Below are 7379 nucleotides of genomic sequence, written 5' to 3'. Positions count from 1 at the left end.
CAGTAACAGCACATACTATTTGGTAATGCATTGAAGAGGTTAAAACCCTAAGCAATGTAAAATAACAGTATATGCAGAAATTGCTGAACAAGTGCAAAAGTCAGAAATAGAATCCAGACAACTGACAAGCACTAAATGAGTCAGACACCTCATGATAGAAGATTGTGATTTAAAACTATTGAACTCAAAGAGGTGGCTGCAGAGATAATGGGCCTGATTTTAGCAGGCCTGCGGGTTTCCAGCGGGATGGGTTTCGGGTGCGTGGCCTCCGCGCCCGGTGAAATTAGTGGGTTGCCCGCGCGATCGTAGCAGGCAAACCACTAATTGGAGCCACTTACCTGCTCCTCCGGGGTCCGCGCTGCTGGTCTGCACGTCGGGCGGGCTGCGCATGCGCAGTACGATCTGTCAGCTGGAGGCTCTCTAGTTAAAGGGGCAGTCCTCCACTGACAGATGCTGCAACCAATGGAACAAATTACAGCATGGAGCAGCCCAGGGGGAAGGCTGCTCCCAGTTTAATGATGCCTCACCCCAGGTATCATCAGATGGGGTGAGGAGGAGGGGGAGGACAGAGATCTTCCACCCGGCGGGCGGGAGGAAGCGGCCTGCCTCTGCCACCAAGAAGGCCTGGCTCGAGGTGGCAGAGGGGGTCACCTGCACCACCAACATATCGCCCACCTGCATACAGTGCAGGAGGCGCTCCAATGACCGCAGTAGGTCAGCCACAGTGAGAACACGTAGTCTTTCCCCTACACTCCGTCTGCCACAACACTGCCCCCACCCCACATCTCCTTCGGCACCGCCAACACTACTCTGTCACATCACCCCTCATACCCACTCAAACCCCATCCTCATCTTACCTGCACCTACTCACCTCGCCAGTACTCACCCCGCCACTAACACGCAACCCAATCCTCATACAATCTCATGGCTCTATCCCATACTCACCCTCTCATGCATCTCTCTCACGACCAGCCTCACTCAACCTGCCACCACCTGTGCTGCAGCCACAGGGCACGCATCGCATATGTGCAGTAGGCAGTGTACGGCAAACGTGTCGTGAGCATGAAGGGGATGCACAAGGGTGTCTGAGGGTTTGCCATGGGTGTTACCTATATTGAATTTCTGAGCAACAAACATCACACATTATATTGGCACCACCACTGCCATGTCTCCGCGAATCCTGTCTGTTGTGTCCAATAATGCCCGCTCCTGGGTATCACTATGAGGACCCACCACTGATGCCACCCATTGTGTTACTGCAGAGTAGGTGCAGGTGTATTTGCAGGGCTCTTCCACGCAGACAACTGAGAGACATCGGCGGTGTACCCGGCTGCACCCTGGAAGGATGCGGAGGAGAAGTTGTGGAGGGCAGTGGTGACTTTGGCAGCGACAGGTAAGCAGATGGTGCTGGGGCCAGCCAGGAGCAGCTTGGCATGAAAGAGCCTGCAGATCTCCACGACTACATGTCGAGTGAATCTGCGCCTCCGTGTGCACTGCTGCTCGGAGAGGTCCGGGGAGCTGCGCCTCGATCTGTGGACCCTGTGGCGAGGGTAGTGCCCTCTGCGACGCGTCTCTCTCTGCGGTAGCCCTCCCTCCTGCTGTACAGGTGGATGTGTCACAGGACCGTGTTGGGGGGCTCCACGTGTCAGAGGTGGACGGCGTGGATGGCGAGGCTGGTGATGCTGTTTGCCCTCCGAGGGGGTCATGACTGCAGCTACGGCGGCCCCCATCCGCAATATGTACATCTGAGGGGGTCCGCAAGGTAGGCACATGTCTCCGGACCCCGGGGTGAGTGTGCAGGTTGGTGACTTTGACCGTCCGGAGGGGGGTGGTGGAGGCCACACTTTGTCCCAAGTGACAGAGCGGCCTCCTGCAATGGGTGAGGGTCTCCCCCTCACCCCCACCTGTCAAATGGACCTTTGCAGCTGCCACAGGCTGACGGCTGCAACACGTCCAGTTCAACTAGGACTGTTTCCCCCAGTGTGTGAAACAGTCCCATGTTTCCCCAAAATCACACACAGTCCCTTAATCAGGTCAGTTAATGACCTGAACATGCGAAATAAATAACCTCAATTGGCATCCCGCTGGCTTTAATTGCCTGCGGGATTCCCACCAGCGGGGGCCACGCACGCACCCCCGCACGTCATCGGGGAACCCGGAAGTGGGCGGGATCGTGGTGCGATCCGGTCATGTGACTGGATATCGGGATTTTCGGGGCCCCCCCGCTGGAAACCCACAGGAAACCCGACGGTAAAATCGAGCCCAATGGATGCATTGGTTATGATCTTCAAAAATTCCCTAGATTCTAGAACAGTCCCTGTGGATTGGAAGGTAGCAAATGTAACACCGCTTTTCAAGAAAGGAGGGAGAGAGGAAACAGGGAACTACAGGCCAGTTAGCCTGACATCAGTCATTGGGAAAATATTGGAATCTGTTATAAAGGAAGTGGTAACAGGGCACTTAGAAAATCATAATATGATTAGGCAGAGTCAACATGGTTTTATAAAAGGGAAATTGAGTTTTTTGAGGATGTAACTAGCAGAGTAGATAAAGGGGAACCTGTGGATGTAGTATATTTGGATTTTCAAAAGGCATTCGATAAGGTGCCACACAAAAGGTTGTTACACAAGATAAGGGCTCATGGGATTGGGGGTAATATATTAGCGTGGATAGAGGATTGGTTAACGGACAAAAAACAGAGAGTCATTTTCGGGTTGGCAGGTTGTAACTAGTGGGGTGCCACAAGGATCGGTGCTTGGGCCTCAACTATGTACAATCTATATTAATGACTTAGATGAAGGGACTGAGTGTAATGTATCCAAGTTTGAAGCTAGATGGGAAAGTAAGCTGTGAGGAGGCCAATATTTAAGGGGGCTGCTCCTCAAGTTCTGGCTGCACTTCAGTCCCACGCTCCTGATCTTTGGCCGCCGGGTGAGGTGGGGGGGGGGGGAGGCAGGTCGGTGGACGTCTTCATGGTCCTGTTCCTGGTCCTGTCCAAGGTGGCTATCCACAGGTCCAGGTTGGTTGTGGCCCGTGGGGGCGGTCGCTCCGACTGTCTGCCTCTCTTCCGTGGAATTCTCCGCGCCCGGGTGGCCCTGGAGATGGAGCACGCGGCGTCTGCCGGAACGCTTGAGGCTTTCTGCGACCGGTGGGCACCGCAGGGACTGGAGTGCATCCTGGACAAGGATAATAAAATTTTAATTTGACACTTGGTTTTGGTTTTTCTTTTGGATTTTCACACATGAACACACCCTAAACCCCCCCTTCTTATAAAAGGGGGGGCTAAAAACACAAAAAAAAGAATAAGAAAAGAATTAATGCAAACAGGTCAGGTCAGAGCAGAGCTCTGAAAAAAAGAAGAAAGAAAGATAGAAAAAAGCTCCGATTGTGTCATTTCAAGGTTCTTGAACTAATTGTGGAAGTGTCTGTTGGACTGGAGCTGTGAAAAAAACAATATCCAAGTGACTCATAATGAACTTAGGAACAGAACTGACCCAGCACCCCCAGAACAGACCCCAAAAAAAGCTGTGAGGAGGATACAAATGTTCATTCGACATAAAAGAATTGCATCAATTGATGAATGGTTAGGTTCAGGTGCGTGTGCAATTGGGAACTCTCTGGCTCCCATATATAAGGGGGTAGGCTTTGGGTAAGGCAATTTTAAAATCCATTTATTCATGGGATGTGGGTGTTGCTGGCAAGGCTAGCATTGCATGTATTGGGTTTCATGTGACTCAGCAAATGAAGTTTATAAGCAAAGAAAGTATTCAGTCCTTCACTGTCTGGTCCAGCTATCCAGTTCTAACATGGTAGCAAAGGATGGTTGCCTAAAAGTGGAAACAAAGGAAAAGAAAAAATTTTGGATATAGAACTTGAAAGCCAAGTGGCCATTATGAAGAAAACAAGAGTAAGTTGAAGTGTGATTTTGTTCTAATGTTTTTGGAGTTTGAACCATATGACTAATGGAAAAGTGGTTGATTTGTGGACACAGGTTACTGTTCTGCTGAAGATAGCAAGGGATGGCTTTGGCATTGTTGCTTCCTGAATGCAGTAAGATTAGAAGTGAAGTGTTTTTGGAGCTGGAGGTTGTTTGTTTGGATGATGTTGACTACCTAATAAGATTCCTGGAAAAAAATATTGAAGATTGAGAGCCTGAGGCCTGGTCAGAGTTTGATTGATTTGAAAAACAAATGGTCATTCCATGGAAGAGTATATCATAGATTTAAACAAACTATACCAAAGGTTCAAATTAGGAATCTGTGAATTGGTCCTTGTGTTTAAATTATTGGACTGTGCTGAAGTATCTCATATGGACAGGTAACTGGTGTCCAGATCTTGGATAGAGACTGTCTGTTAGATCAGATGTCTGCTGGTTTTTTAAAAAAAAATTCATGGGGAAAACATTCATTCTGTTTGACCCTCATGGATCATATGTGGCCTTCTGCTGCAAGAGTATGGAAAAGTCCATGGTGACCAAGTTTAGAAATAATGTGGCTACTGAATGCAGGTGCCAAACTGGGTTCTGGAATTGTTAGAAGACTGGATAGAGATGTTAATGTGATGAATGGATTAAAGACAGGCAGACCAGTGATGAATGCCAGCAAAGCAAATCTGGCTATATAGACAGATAGCAAATTTGGGACAGGAATTATGGATGACCAAGGACAAATCAGGTGCTTTTGTTATAACCCTCTATTATGCCTTGAAATGCCCAGAGTGCAGATGCAGGGTATGTGAGATGATCCATGTTGACAGTAGCTGAGGCAGAGGGTGAAGCTAGTGATACATTTGAACAAATGATTCTGGTCATGAGGTGTGTTAATCTGGTCATGAAGGTGTTAGTTGTGGATTCTTTCAATTGAGCAGTGCTAGATAGTGTGTACTTTGGGTTGGATTGGTTAATGTTATGTTGACACTCATGATGTGGAGATGCCGGTGATGGACTGGGGTTGACAATTGTAAACAATTTTACAACACCAAGTTATAGTCCAACAATTTTATTTTTAATCCCACAAGCTTTCGGAGGCTTCCTCCTTCCTCAGGTGAACGGTGTGGAAATAACATTTTCGAATCCTTCGCATTTTAAAATCACAGAACAATGCCTGGTGATTACTGCCCGTTGCCAAGGCAATCACAGTGAGCAGACAGAAAGGTGTCACCTAAAAAGGCCACCGAATATACAAACCCCCAAAAACAAAAAAAGAGAGAGATAAGGAAGACAGTCAATGACCCGTTATATTAGATCCGACCAAAGAACACACCCACCAGCTCAACAAACTGATCAAGACCTTCGATCCAGACCTTCAAAGCATCCTACGCACTCTCATCCCACGTACTCCCCGCGTGGGAGACTTCTACTGCCTCCCAAAGATACACAAAGCCAACACACCCGGACGTCCTATCGTATCAGGCAACGGAACCCTGTGTGAGAACCTCTCTGGATACATCGAGGGCATCCTGAAACCCATCGTACAGGGAACCCCCAGCTTCTGTTGCGACACTACAGACTTCCTACAAAAACTCAGTACCCACGGACCTGTTGAACCAGGAACACTTCTCACCACGATGGGCGTCTCGGCACTATACACCAGTATCCCCCACGATGACGGCATCGCTGCGATAGCATCAATACTCAACACCAACAACAGCCAATCTCCGGACGCCATCCTACAACTCATCCGCTTCATCCTGGATCACAATGTCTTCACCTTCGATAACCAGTTCTTTACCCAAACACACGGAACAGCCATGGTGACCAAATTCGCACCCCAATACGCCAACATTTTCATGCACAAGTTCGAGCAGGACTTCTTCACTGCACAAGACCTCCAACCAACACTATACACCAGATACATCGACGACATTTTCTTTCTATGGACCCACGGCAAGGAATCACTAAAGAGACTACACGATAACATCAACAAGTTCCATCCCACCATCAAGCTCACCATGGACTACTCCTCAGAATCAGTTTCTTTCTTGGACACACGAATCTCCATCAAAGACGGGCACCTCAGCACCTCACTCTACCGCAAGCCCACGGACAACCTCACGATGCTCCACTTTTCCAGCTTCCACCCTAACCACGTCAAAGAGGCCATCCCCTATGGACAGGCCCTGCGAATACACAGGGTCTGCTCAGACGAGGAGGAACGCGATGGACACCTACAGACGCTGAAAGACGCCCTAGTAAGAATGGGATATGACGCTCGACTCATCGATCGACAGTTCCGACGGGCCACAGCGAAAAATCGCATAGACCTCCTCAGGAGACTAACACGGGACGCAACCAACAGAGTACCCTTTGTCGTCCAGTACTTCCCCGGAGCGGAGAAACTACGCCATGTTCTCCGCAGCCTTCAACATGTCATCAATGAGGACAAACACCTCGCTATGGCCATCCCCACACCTCCACTACTCGCCTTTAAACAGCCACCCAACCTCAAACAGACCATCGTTCGCAGCAAATTACCTAGCTTTCAAGAGAACAGCGTCCACGACACCACACAACCCTGCCGCGGTAACCTCTGCAAGACATGCCAGATCATCGACACAGATACCACCATCACACGAGAGGACACCACCCACCAGGTGCATGGTTCATACTCCTGTGACTCGGCCAACGTTGTCTACCTCATACGTTGCAGGAAAGGATGCCCCAGAGCATGGTACATTGGCGAGACCATGCAGACGCTGCGACAACGGATGAACGGACACCGCGCAACAATCGCCAAACAGGAGGGTTCTCTCCCTGTCGGGGAACACTTCAGCAGTCATGGACATTCATCCACCGACCTTCGGGTAAGCGTACTCCAAGGCGGCCTTCGAGACACACGACAACGCAAAATCGTCGAGCAGAAATTGATAGCCAAGTTCCGCACCCATGAGGACGGCCTCAACCGGGATCTTGGGTTCATGTCACGCTACACGTTACCCCACCAGCGAACAAATGTTATCTGTTTTTAATATAACGGGTCAGTTGCTGTCTTTTCTATGTTTCTACCTCTCTATCTCTGTTTTTTTTTGTTTGTTGTTTTTTTTGGTGATTTGTATATTCTGTGAGACCTGGCAGGTAACACCTGTCTGTCTGCACACTGATTGCCTTGGCAACGGGCAGTTGAAAAAACTGTCTGTACTCACCAAGCATTGTTCTGTGAATTATAAATGCGATTTCATTTCGAGGATTTCATTTTCACATCGTTCACCTGACGAAGGAGGAAGCCTCCGAAAGCTTGTGAATTTAAAATAAAATTGCTGGACTATAACTTGGTGTTGTAAAATTGTTTACCGTTATATTAAAAACAGATAACATTTGTTCGCTGGTAGGGTTACGTGTAGTGTGACATGAACCCAAGATCCCGGTTGAGGCCGTCCTCATG

The 7379-nt window shown here is 48.9% G+C and overlaps 1 long non-coding RNA gene across 3 annotated transcripts in view; it reads right to left on the bottom strand.

Annotated features, from left to right (window-relative positions):
* Positions 1 to 809: 809 nt before the first annotated feature.
* The window catches only part of LOC137333334 (uncharacterized), a 45789-nt gene continuing 39219 nt past the window's right edge, over positions 810 to 7379 (bottom strand). For all 3 annotated transcript variants that reach the window (XR_010965864.1, XR_010965863.1, XR_010965865.1), the window contains exon 6: positions 810 to 3176. This is a non-coding gene — a long non-coding RNA (uncharacterized lncRNA). The remainder of the gene's footprint in view (positions 3177 to 7379) is intronic.

Source organism: Heptranchias perlo, chromosome 16, assembly GCF_035084215.1.
Source record: "Heptranchias perlo isolate sHepPer1 chromosome 16, sHepPer1.hap1, whole genome shotgun sequence".
Lineage (NCBI taxonomy): Eukaryota > Metazoa > Chordata > Chondrichthyes > Hexanchiformes > Hexanchidae > Heptranchias > Heptranchias perlo.
Note: the sequence above shows the minus strand (reverse complement) of the source record. Positions and strands in the feature narration are given on the sequence as shown.